The sequence below is a fragment of the Poecilia latipinna genome, unplaced genomic scaffold, assembly GCF_001443285.1.
Source record: "Poecilia latipinna isolate Pla-1442-1.1 unplaced genomic scaffold, P_latipinna-1.0 Scaffold2, whole genome shotgun sequence".
In the NCBI taxonomy this organism is placed as follows: Eukaryota; Metazoa; Chordata; class Actinopteri; order Cyprinodontiformes; family Poeciliidae; genus Poecilia; species Poecilia latipinna.
In genome coordinates, this window is record NW_015112618.1 from 1,164,822 (window position 1) to 1,177,222 (window position 12,401).

At 36.3% G+C, this 12,401-nt stretch overlaps 1 protein-coding gene across 3 annotated transcripts in view; it reads right to left on the reverse strand.

The window, feature by feature from the left end:
* atp13a3 (ATPase 13A3) overlaps window positions 1–11,007 on the reverse strand; it is a 35,635-nt gene extending 24,628 nt beyond the window's left edge. For all 3 annotated transcript variants that reach the window (XM_015043733.1, XM_015043648.1, XM_015043809.1), the window contains exons 1-2: window positions 10,754–11,007; window positions 1,478–1,558 (exon numbers count right to left, since the gene is read on the reverse strand). The gene's annotated coding sequence lies outside the window, so the exon portion shown is untranslated. The remainder of the gene's footprint in view (window positions 1–1,477; window positions 1,559–10,753) is intronic.
* Between the last annotated feature and the right edge of the window lie 1,394 nt (window positions 11,008–12,401).

Genomic DNA, 12,401 nt, shown 5'->3' on the forward strand with positions numbered 1-12,401 from the left:
CCCCTTTAAAACACCCAGAAATCCTGTGATTGCACTCAAACTCAGATCTTATCAGGCAGCTACACCCAGGAGAACCTTTTCAGTGGCATACTCTGGGATATTTTACTTGGGACCAAGCCCTTCCTTCTATTTTCCAATGGCAGCCCTCCCCCTGACCGGTGCTATGCGGTGGGTGCAACACAGGCCCAACATTCCTTCCCAAACTACTGCAATGAGTGGAAATACCAACAACAGTGCATCACTGATTAAGTCATTTGCAAAGTTTCGATCCAGGAATAGTGACTCAGAAAAAACTTCAAAACTGAATTTCAAAGTATCAAGGAATCATGGGCTGGTTGGTATAGATGGAAATTAAGGTCATGAACTCACACTTTACATGCTATATAATATTCAGATTGTTAAATGGAGTCTAACTGAAGCAAATCCTCACACTTGACAAAGTTGACAGGAAAAAACACTAAAAGTTTGAGTTGGAAGCACAAACAAGATAGAGAAATATGTTTCACTACTGTTACTGTAGTCTCAGATACAGGTGGTAAATATAGAAAGTATTAATCTGTAAGTATCCCATCTGTTTCGATTCCCTAGCATCATCCCATCCTAGCTGCTAAGCCGTCTATAAACTGAGGCGGCTTGGATCACAGAGGGATGTGTGATCCCTCTGTGCCTGATGGCTCACTCCTGGGACAGACCATCCCTGGAAATAACTTCATTAATAGGAAGTTACATATTAACTCAAGCTAAAGTTTATAGGTTTCTTCACATTGTTAGCGGAACAGTTCCTAGAAACCGTGAGCCCACATATAGACATAGCATAAAACTAGTAAGAATTAGTCACATCCTGAATTAGTTAATTTGCTCTATTAAAGCAAAGTGCAAGTGCAGAGTGTAAAAAAAGCATGTTTGACATTAACACCTTTTTCAGACACACCGACATCCATAACAATCACTCTGGTCTTTCACACAATTGTGTTTTACTCCAATAAAGACAAATTTTGAATAGAGTCACAGTGCACAAAAATTACTTTACAAGTTCAAAGTTTATTAGGGAGTAATGTATTATATGACAAGTTAACTCATCACTGTTTATCTTCACTTTTAATGTTACTTTAGTAAATAAAGTTTCTCATTGGATTGTTTGCATTTGTCAAAGACTGACCAGCATGTTTTTTTCCCCGTGACTGATGCTGATTAAGCTGAGTGCAGGGCAGCCCTTTGCTATATCAGTACTGCAATATTTATTTTGCTCAACTTCCTATTTTGCTTCTAGAAACTGAGTAAATGCCTAACTGTCGGCACCACAGAGAAGATGTACTTATACTACACACATTCTGTTCTGACCACATTGGACATTTTTTTTCAGTTCAGTTATTCAAGACTTATAAACTGTTGTATAAAGCAAACAATTAGAGGCTACTTATGTTAAAAAGATAAATAACTGGACCAACTCGATACTCGGACTAAGACTCGCTCCTACCTTGAGAACAAGGGACACAATGCCCCAGGCGGTCCACCTCCCCACAGGTAGCTTGCTCTCTCACAACACCAACCTGGAACCCTGAGAGGGGAGTCACACGAGAGAAGAAAATTATTTTATTAAAGTTTCTTAACATTTCAAGTAAAAGAACTACATTTTCCATAAGGTTGAGTTTGACACAAGATTTCCCTTAAACAGTAACGGACCAATCAGTGATTTACTGAGCAGTCACAAAACCTTTTTTGAACCAGCAAGGCAATGTCAAAGCAGATACCAAGGTATCATGAATACATCTGAACAAGTGTTTTTGTATCATTTGAAATTCAACCAGAGTTCAGTTAACTTTATTTTTTATCTTGACTGGTTAATGATCCTAAAATTAACAGGTTTTGAAAGCCCAGAGGATTTCCTGCATGTCAAATTGGTTTAATCTATTGAACATTTATAAAACATTAACATGAATGGGTGACAGTTTGAACAACTCTTTTAAAAGTTAGAGTTTATATCAAACTTTACCGTATTCGAGGTGTCAGAACCGACACCGCGTCTGACTCTGGTCTAAAGTAAAAGTGTTCATATCCACACACTTTTTACACAAGAGGTAAAACACATTTATTTCAGGCCCTATTGCAGCATTTCTAGTGTGTGAAAATCTAATGGGATTAATGCAAAAACAAATAAAATTGTATAATATAACTTTTCTATTTATACAAAATTAAATAAGCGACAACCATTTATAAATATCGTAACATGTGGCTAAATAAAAAAATAACTTACAGAATACTTATTTTAATTTTATATGGTGCATATAAAATTAAAATAATTAAAATGGTAATTTATTCTTTTAGAATAACTCGCAGAACAAACAGCTGCAAATGGTAGATAATTAGTCAGGCTATCTGCTGACCTCAGTCAGCTGCTTAGCAGACAGCTGGTTAGCAGGTTGTCAAATGTAGCTTGAAACAGTGTTGCTTTAAAAAGAGCGGCGAGTCTGAAAACTGACTAGTTTTCAGACAACTGTATTTTTGTTTTAATTTTCTTTCTTATAATTGGAAGAAAAGTGGAGCAGAATCAGTTGGCAGCAACAAGTTGAGGAGCAACTGCTGTGCACCATTATATGCTGCAACAGTCACAGAAAACCCATGCTATAAAGCAATAGAAAACTTGTTCAAAGCACACCTGGATGATAAGCTATATTTTTAACTTGCTGCTTGATAATTTAGAATAATCCCAATGATGACACTGCACAGATTATTTTGTAGAATAAATCCCAACATACTGATGTAAATAAATAAACTAAGGTAGAACTTTAGCTGCACATTCTGAACCCAGTACTCACCAATCAGGAGAACCCATTGATCGTGACCAAATGTGATTTAAAACACAGCAATAACACAAACACAGCGTTACTTATAATGGTTTGTTTTCTTTGTACTGGGTTCTTTGGCTTCCCTGTTGGAAATACAGCAGTAGTAAGCCTGTAAGCAGCAGAGTTCAGTATGGCTGCATTCCAATCAAAAACACTGGAATGCATGAAATTAGAGAAACAAATTGTTAACAGCTTGTGTTGTGAATATAGGAAGAACTGCAACTTTAGGCAATCAACGCTGGTTTTACAATGGCATTAAAGAAATAAGGAGAAAATTTCACAGCTATCGTTTTTTTTCTTCCCAAAACAAGATGACCGAAGTGCGCTGAAATCCTCTTTAAAATCCTCTTAGTCTTAGTAACTTTTGTTTGTTTTCGTCCAATCATTACTTAATATTAAACAGAGGTCGTATTTCTAGTGATTATTTCCCTAAAGGGTAAAATGAAATTATCCGCAATGTAGTTGCCAAGACGATGAATGCTGCCCTAAGACCTTAATCATGGGATAGTAATAACGTGACAAAGGAAAATGTCGGGTGATTTAGTCCAAATAAGCCTTACAGTCGCTGTCTCATCACAATGCCACTGACGTATTACTGCAATTTTATCGTCCTGCAAAGAAAGTCATCCTTAAATAAGCTTTATGTTCTGCAGCCAAGGCCAGCAGAAGAAATCACGGCTTTTACTGGAACTAGAGGCGCCTGTTTGAGGTCTATAGGAGTCAGTGTGACCTGTCTGTTATTTATAGAGTCCTGCAGGCCGGCCTAAGGCTACATTGTTGTCTCTTGTTTGATTAGTCTACTACTGTATTAATAAGCAATGCTGGCCTGATGGAAATTTAGAAACAGACAGCTGTTTATAATTTGTCAAACAAGATTCTTATCACTTTTCCTGAAAAGGGGAAAAACACCCACTAAATGCAATTAGTGAAACCATTTGCTGAAAAAACATGAAATATTTGAGTTTGCCGTTTTTCTAAACCTTTACAAAATATGAGATTAGATCAATAAAAACAATTAATTAGCAACGACTGTGATGTCATCACCCTGATCTTTAAATCAACAAATGCCCCCCCTCCTCCCTCCCCCCACTATATTGTCAGCAATATGGTCATTAAACACCAGATAGATTCTCCTTTCCTCTTTAACTCACAGACAAAAAAGGAAAAGTAAACAATGAGCCATGACCTAATGACAGAGGTCTATAATTCATGGAAGCATTTGGAGGAAAGTGTTTTGTTGCCATCATACTCTGCACTCAATGTGCTTTCTTTATCACTTCCCGTCCTGCTCATAGACTATTACAGCCAAGCTTTGTTTTACCTCCATGAACCAGTGAGGTTGTGATTTGAATCTCTGTTGCCTCTGGACTTCCTTAAAAGTTTCTGATCATCTGCCTTTTCACCATTGGCTACTGAGAAACTCTGATGGCTTTAACAGAAACAATAGACTGATGGGATTTTTCTCCAACAAAAAAAAAATTACTTTTCAAAAGTAAAAAAAAAATAATATCCCCTAGAGTTAATATAGTGCATTTGTTTATGAAATGCAACAAAACCTACTTTTGAAAACACATAATAATGACTCTACTTTGAAAAGCTGAAAAAACACACATGTCCCTTCATGAAGCAGCGCACATTTTTGTTATTCCAAAATATGGATTTTGATTAATGGTTTTCAAACATTACAGGGTTTGTATCTCAAAGTGCATCAATACTTGAAAAAGGGAGAATGTTAACGTCTCAAAATCTGACACCTTGAGGAAAAAAAAAAAAACTGAAGGGAACAACTTGGGGAAAAAATTTTAATCCCATTGATCAAAACCTTTAAGTCTGACCACATGCTTTTGGATTAACAGGGAAAGTGCTGGACGATCTATAAAAACCTGCTTTTCCCACTGTGCGAGAGATTAAACATGTTTTGATTATTTTTTTTATTTTTTTTTTAAGGGTTTTCCTGATGAAAGCTGATCCTGAGTGAGAGATGCCAAGTCTGAAACCAAAGCTTACTAAAATGTTTGGAGGTTTTAGTATTCAACAACCAGAAAATCATTATTATTATAAATAAAAGACCGTTTGAAAGGTCTGAAAGTGAAGTTTGTCAGATATCTGGCTTTGTTCTTCTGCCGGAGAACAGTTACTGAATGCAGAGATCTTTGAGGTACAAACAGATTTGTGAGTTTAAAGGGATGTTTTGCAGGATGGCAAATTTGTTTGAATAATTATACGAATTTTTTACCTTATCCTACCAAAGCTGTAACTTCACTGCTACGAACCTGATTTCTATCCTATGGTTTTTCCTCTACAACTGCTGGGTGGGTGTAGACAAAGAGGAGGCTTTTTCCCCCTTCAGTAAGATAATGTGCTGCAGTGGGAAATATCAGTAAAGAAGAAAGAAAACGAACTACCAACATTTTCTTTCATGTTGGTATTTGTGGAAATTACCTAAATTAAAATGCATAGTTTTCAACTTAATGACAAGAAAAATAAATCTAAAAAATATTACTGGTAATTTTAGTGTCATACTGTTGTGAAAATTTAATCCAAGTATTAATTGAGAACAAAAACAGAAAACCTGCTACAGCATGCATTTATATTTAAAAACACTATTAAACGTATGTCTTATAGCATTTATTAGTCAAAGTTCTGAAGAGCCAGCTCTGGAACCACAGGCTGAAGTTGCTGATGTAGTTTATATAGTTAAATTTGTCTTTTTTCAGCCAGCTGATAGGCAGTATGCAGGGGTTGGGCAACACTGCACTACTCATTTAATATATTTTAAACCCTATGGAACAGTATAAGGGATTTTTTTCTTACTTTTTAGGGAGACCAACTTTTAAATAGCTCCGTATTACTTTATACCAGTGGCTGGTCCATCCCTACAGCGATGAAAATTTGGCTCATTTAGCGCAGCAACCAGTAAGAAGCAGAAGGTTCCCAAAGATGTGGTGCATCTTTTTGTACTAAAAAACTAAGAAAGGGACAATTACCACCAACAAGCAAAAATTTGCTTTATAAAAAGCAATTAGCGAGTGGGGATGGTATCGAGTTTGAATCTCAGTCTGCCAGCAAACTTTCAGAGTAAAAAGTCTTCAGCTTTCAAACGACAGGCTACGCAAAGCCATAAAACTCTTTTACAACACTGGAGTTATCTCTACTTTATACAGAGCTGCTACTTTTTGCAGTTGTTTGAGTTTTTATTGAATGTTTTTTTTTCCCACTTTCACTGATGAGGCCCTCTGGGTTATCCTGTGGAGGCAAACTGTGATACCAGCTCCAGAAAGATGTGTTGTTCCATCACCCTGCTCTGGGGCTCCCACATCAAGAAACGTCGGGTTGTCGAGAGGGCTTCTGTCATGTCAGGATATTTCTCATCTCTACTCTGAATCCACCTGGCAGATCTTCCATCATAGGCTGATGTGTTCGAGCTCAACCGAGANAAGTCTTAAAGCGTTGGCCAAAAGGCCAGAGGCATATCGATGCCACATTTGTTAAACTGAGAAAACTGTTTCCAAATGCCTCTTGTGAAAAGATGACGGCTCTCACAAGAAACCAGATCAAGTGTAAAAAAAAAAAAAAAAAAGCCTTTTAATCTGAATCTGTCTCCATTTCAAATAAGCTAATAAAAACTATGTTGTAGCAGAAAGTGTTCAGAAAGTCCACAGGATAACACAATGTGAAATATGAGAGGTTTAAATATCCTTAGAAAGACATTTTACCTACTGCTGTGCAGGCACAACTTGAGATAAGTTATATTTACGCAATTAGAGGCAGCAGGGGTGAAATATCTGGTTTCTAAATAGCCAAAAGGCTTCAGAGACATGAAAGATATTGCAAAAAAGAAAATAATAATGCATGTAGATAAGGGTCATTTCCTATAAGAAATGTAACAACAATGCATCTCTGAATCTAACAGAACAATCAGGACGAGGAAACAACAAACCCACAAACTGGATCTATAAAGAGTTACAAAGTAAAAATGAGGAGAAATACAAATTTTTAAACAGAATTTTGTCAGACATTTTTGTATTATTCATTGTACTTGTATATAAATAAACATGTTTTGTGGCAATCTTCAGTAAAAAGTTAATTAAAATTGCATAGTTATTTTTCAGTGTTGCCTTTTGTGATATGTCAAATAATCAAATAAGTCGCCAGATGTATTACAGTAGGACTGCAGGATACTAGAAAACAAGCAATAATGTTAAATGTTGCAATAACACTGATTTGCGATAAACAAGCAAATGTTAATCTGTCATGGGTTCACTGCAAACAAAAGACTCCAGCTAAAAAAACACTATTATTTCCATTTCAAGCTGTTTATGGCCTACACCTGTTTTGGAACTGAAACAACTTAGATGAAGTCTTTTTTAGTTACTAAAATCACCTTTCTACCAGTTAATCTTCTAAATCTGTTTATGCTGCAATAAAGAAAACAAATTTATGGCAAAGATAGAAGCTGAGGGCATCGTAGTGCAAACAATCAGCTAACGCTCATTCAGGATCCCAAAATATGCATATTTTCTACAGCGATGTTGCAGTAACAATAAATTTGTAATATTTTGATGTTACATCCAAGCAGTCCTTTGTAACTATGATGGACCATATAGACTGAGAGTGAAAGAAGCCTTTTCACAATTGTCCCATTTAATATTTTATTATTGCAATACAGGGAGATACTGTCATTTTGAAACCATTTTCAGGTAATATATTGATACTGGCATAATAATGCACATTCCCCTTTCAAAGACCGTAACCTTTCATTTTATAAAGCTCTCCCAACACTGGAACTGGAATAGTTTTTGACAAACAAAAACAATAAAACAGAAATAGAAAAAAAAAAAACACCTTGTTGCAAGTTCCAACTGTGATTCAACATATTGTGACACTCTCAATATCTAAGTATAAATATTAAACCAGCTTTTATCAGACTAGAAGAGTAAAGGGCCTGTAGCACCTGTGCAGAAGCAACAGGAAGAATTGTGAGAGGGAATGTTGTCAAGAATCTTTAAGATATTTGTAGCAGAGTGAGCATCAGTCAATGTACAGAATATTTCAGTAGCTGCACTAAAATGAGAGCAAATCTGTCAGAATAACTTGGCCCTGTTTATTAGAAGTTTTGATGTTTCTTATTTTCAATAATCACTTCATCAATTATTAAGCGTCTCAAATAATGGTGATTACTAACCAAAATAATGGTGTTTACAATGTTTTTCATAATTGAGCAGCCTAAGTGGACTTCAACCAAATTTATATTGCCAAAACAATAACATGGTTACATGAACAAGGAACTTGAAAATAAACTGCCGTAAGCTAATAATTAACACAGCAGCATAACTTGGCAAATATACAAATATGACTTGGACCGACACCTTTCTACTGATTAGTTTTAAACAAGCATATCAGGAAAAACAGTAAAATCAAATATGCAACGTGTCTATATTGTGCTTCTTTTCAATTGTTTAATTGCATTTAAAAAATCCTTCTGTAGCCTGAAGCTATTAATAGTTGAAACAAATATTATGGAATATTTATTTGTACTTAAGGCGTCATTGATGTAGGTTAAGTATGATGAACCTTTAAAACTGACAATCTACTTCTTTTCAGAGTTTACATCTCAACAGTTTTGTTCAACTGCCTGTAATCAAGTTGTTTGCTGTATAAAATTATTTGTTCTTGCATATTTTATTACATACATATTCTTGCAGATGCTTTTGATTTGTGAGATAATTATATTTCTTCGATGGAGATTCGGTTGACGTATTAAGAGCAAATTTAGAGGCGGAATCCGTGTCACAGCAATGGAGCGATTAAACAAATGGTGACCTCTATAGCAGAACAACTGCTGTGAAATTACAAGCCTGGAAACAAGTCATCAGTTCAATAACGAACCCAAACAGATGAATGGCACCTGTGAAATCTGAATCAAAGTACTAGATGGTTTTAAGAAACAAATTTATCAAGGTTTATTCTTTATTTTCTCTCTTTAAAAATATGACGCATGACAGCAGGCAGGTAGGTACATGTTGGCAGAGCCATTACCACAAACCGCTATGACATAGAAACATGTCTCAGTGTGGTTCCAAAACGTTTAAACATTGGACCCACAGAGTAAGAACGGCAGAGAGTCAGGATTCAATGACTGAAACTTCAGCTAAACAAGTACTGTTAATAAGCCAAGTGAACCAGGGCAATACGGAGATCCAACTGAACTGCAATACTGGTTTTGTTAATTTATGGACGCCACTTAAATCTGCAATAACAACAGATGATAAGTGGTTGCTATCTTTGCTTCAATCACTGGACTTGTGATTTCACAACCTGGCAGCTCCATCCCCACTACGGTAGGCTGACGTCAGCTGGATTTTTTTTCCTCCCCCATTCAAAAACCTGTTATCTCAAATTCCTGTCGAGCAAGATCCTCTAATCACACACACATTGTAGTTCCAAGAGAAACTGACATCTTCATTCACTGCCTTTCAGAGGGATTCCTGTCAGATTCTGACTTTCCAAGGACACACTTTTAACATAAACTGTTTAAAAAAAATTAACAGATTAACATTTATCTTAACCACTTAAGCATTATGCAATATCGGGTGAACATTTCACTGAAAATAAAAACTTAATATGCAATATGTTTTAATATAAAAACCATCACTGAGGAATCCAAAAATCTGAGTTTAAAACAACATTCAACCATGATCCCGAAGTCATTTGAAAGCCCTTTTCTTTCGACAATTTAAGAAAAAGTGTTTGCTACTATTTCTAACAATTCTAAAAATACAAAGGACCTAGAGCTCTACAACGCTTCAATATCTTACAACAGATGTGTTGCATTCAGAAATTCAATTAAAGCTGCCATCCACCTTTTAATCACTGGATTTATTTTTAAACCCATAAGTTCCTTCAATGGAAAAAAAAAAACAATGAAGGAAAAAAAGCCTTACTGCTGATAGAGGGTTGACATGAGAAGAACTTTTTTTAAAACAACCTAACAATCACTTTCCTAATGTGGTCAAAATCAAATTCAGCAAAAAAGAAAAAAAATATGAAATGTGTCAGCAAATATATTTCTGACACCAGAAAAAGCTGGTGTCCATGTCAAAAGAAACCTATTACTACCGCTATATTTTTCTTTTTCAAGTATTAAAATTGAACTGATTAGTATTGATCCTACTAATCAATAGTAGGATCGTAAAAATACGCTTTTTACATCCTTCAAAAAGCGTATTAAAAACTATTAAAAGTTGCTGAGTATTTACCCAGCGTATTAAATCTCTAAAGAAAAAACCGGCAGTAAACTAGCCTAATATTCCAATTTAGGTCACAAATTTGTAGAACAATTTTAAAAAGAAGACTGAAATCATCAGAAATTCCCGAGTTTCAAAACGGCTGTAATTGTCTTCATTTTAACCAATTTACATGTTATTAACATTCAGAAGCTTTACAGTTCTTTTAAGTTGTTTACTAAAATACCTAATGACATTTATGACAAAAATAAGCTCACATATTAGCGCTTTATCCGTCAAATTAAATTTGTGGAGATTTCAAGACCTCAACTTGGTGTTTTATGGCCAACATTGGGGTCCTGATATCAACTTTGTGAGTCACTGAACTGGAAGACACAGTGCTAGCTGGCTAATGCTAGCCAAGCTAAGATGTTAGCCCTCTACTTGGTCCATGCGTCTTCCATGCTTCTCCTACTTCTCAGTCTCATTCTCTCATAAACGAGACACCGTTTCAGTAACACATGCTGTTCATCAGCCAAACCAAGGGGATGAGACAGACACCTGAACACTCATCGGTGAGCTAACATTGCCGCTTTAGCCTTAGCTGCGCTTCGGAGAAAATAACACATGGTGGTAATGCAGAAGGCGACCCGCGAACATATTTCAGATTAACACACTCACCCAGAACCACCTGGAAACTCTGAAGATCACCTTCGTGTCATAATGAGAGGAGAGTCTCTGTTATCTGGAGGAAACCGTTGCTGAAACGTGAAGCGGTCCGAGTTTAGTAGAAGAATGTTTCCACAGCAGTAGAGAGCCAGCCGGAGTGGAGGAAGATAGCCGCCGTGCCGTGTGTTGACAGCTCTCAGACAGACCCAAGCTCTTTACTACAGCAGCGGCGAACTGGACTGAACTGGATGCGTGACTGCAGGAAGTGACATATCCTGACATCACGGATAACCACGCAATCAGCGGCCGAAAGTAAATATTGGTACAGTCAAAACAGGGGGGTCATTCATTCACTGTAACATGCGTGAAAGTACTGGATAAAAAGGACTGTCGAAAATCATGCGTGACATTGTTGTTGGAATAAACGAAGCTTTATTTGCGAATCTAATGCAAGTATGCGCAAAAAAAGCAATAAAATTTAGATTGTCTTTTTATTTTGTAACGCTTCTCGTTTTATGTGTAGATCAGCTAGAATCAATGCATTAAAATGAAGAACTGTAATGTGTATGAAGGATTTGTGGTTTTCAAACGTTTTTCAAATAAAGATCTGAAAAGTGTGGCGTGTATTTGGGGTTTTTTCTACCCTTTGCTGCTGTTACTGCTGCAACTCTTTTGGGCTAAGTCTATTAGCTTTGCACAACTAGAGACTGAACTTTTTCCTCATTCTTTGACTGGGCCATTCTAACACTTTGATCTAAATGTTGCACATCTAGCAGCAATATATGGCGTGGTCTTGCTGGAAAGTGGTCCTCAACCTAAAGTCTTTTAGTAGATTTTCTTTCTTGGATTGGTCTGTATTGTGCTCCATCCAGCTTCTCACAAACTAACTCTCTTTTAAGGATGTGCTAAAGAAAACCAACCATAAAGCATGATGGGGATGTTTATGTTAAACAATGATTAACACAAACATTACAGAAAAACAGTGTTTCGGCTTTTTTCTTTTCTTTAACCTACTTATATGATTTGGTATGTTTCATGGTGGTCAAATGTTTGCTATGTTTCCTATATTGCTTGTGGCAAACTTTAAACACAACTTCACATGCTTTCTTTCAACAAAGGATTGCCACTCTTCCATAAAGGTCAAATTTGTAGCCCACAGTTAGTTGCCCTGTCAACAGATTCTTAGACCTCAGACGCAGATCTGCAACTCCTCCAGAGTTAATATCGTCCTCTTGGTCATTCCTTAGTTCGATGCCACTTGTCAGAAAATGTCCATCATTCTCTGGCAAGCCTAAGCCCTTCACAGGACTTTTTAGACTAAAATACANTCCCATTGATCAAAACCTTTAAGTCTGACCACATGCTTTTGGATTAACAGGGAAAGTGCTGGACGATCTATAAAAACCTGCTTTTCCCACTGTGCGAGAGATTAAACATGTTTTGATTATTTTTTTTATTTTTTTTTTAAGGGTTTTCCTGATGAAAGCTGATCCTGAGTGAGAGATGCCAAGTCTGAAACCAAAGCTTACTAAAATGTTTGGAGGTTTTAGTATTCAACAACCAGAAAATCATTATTATTATAAATAAAAGACCGTTTGAAAGGTCTGAAAGTGAAGTTTGTCAGATATCTGGCTTTGTTCTTCTGCCGGAGAACAGTTAC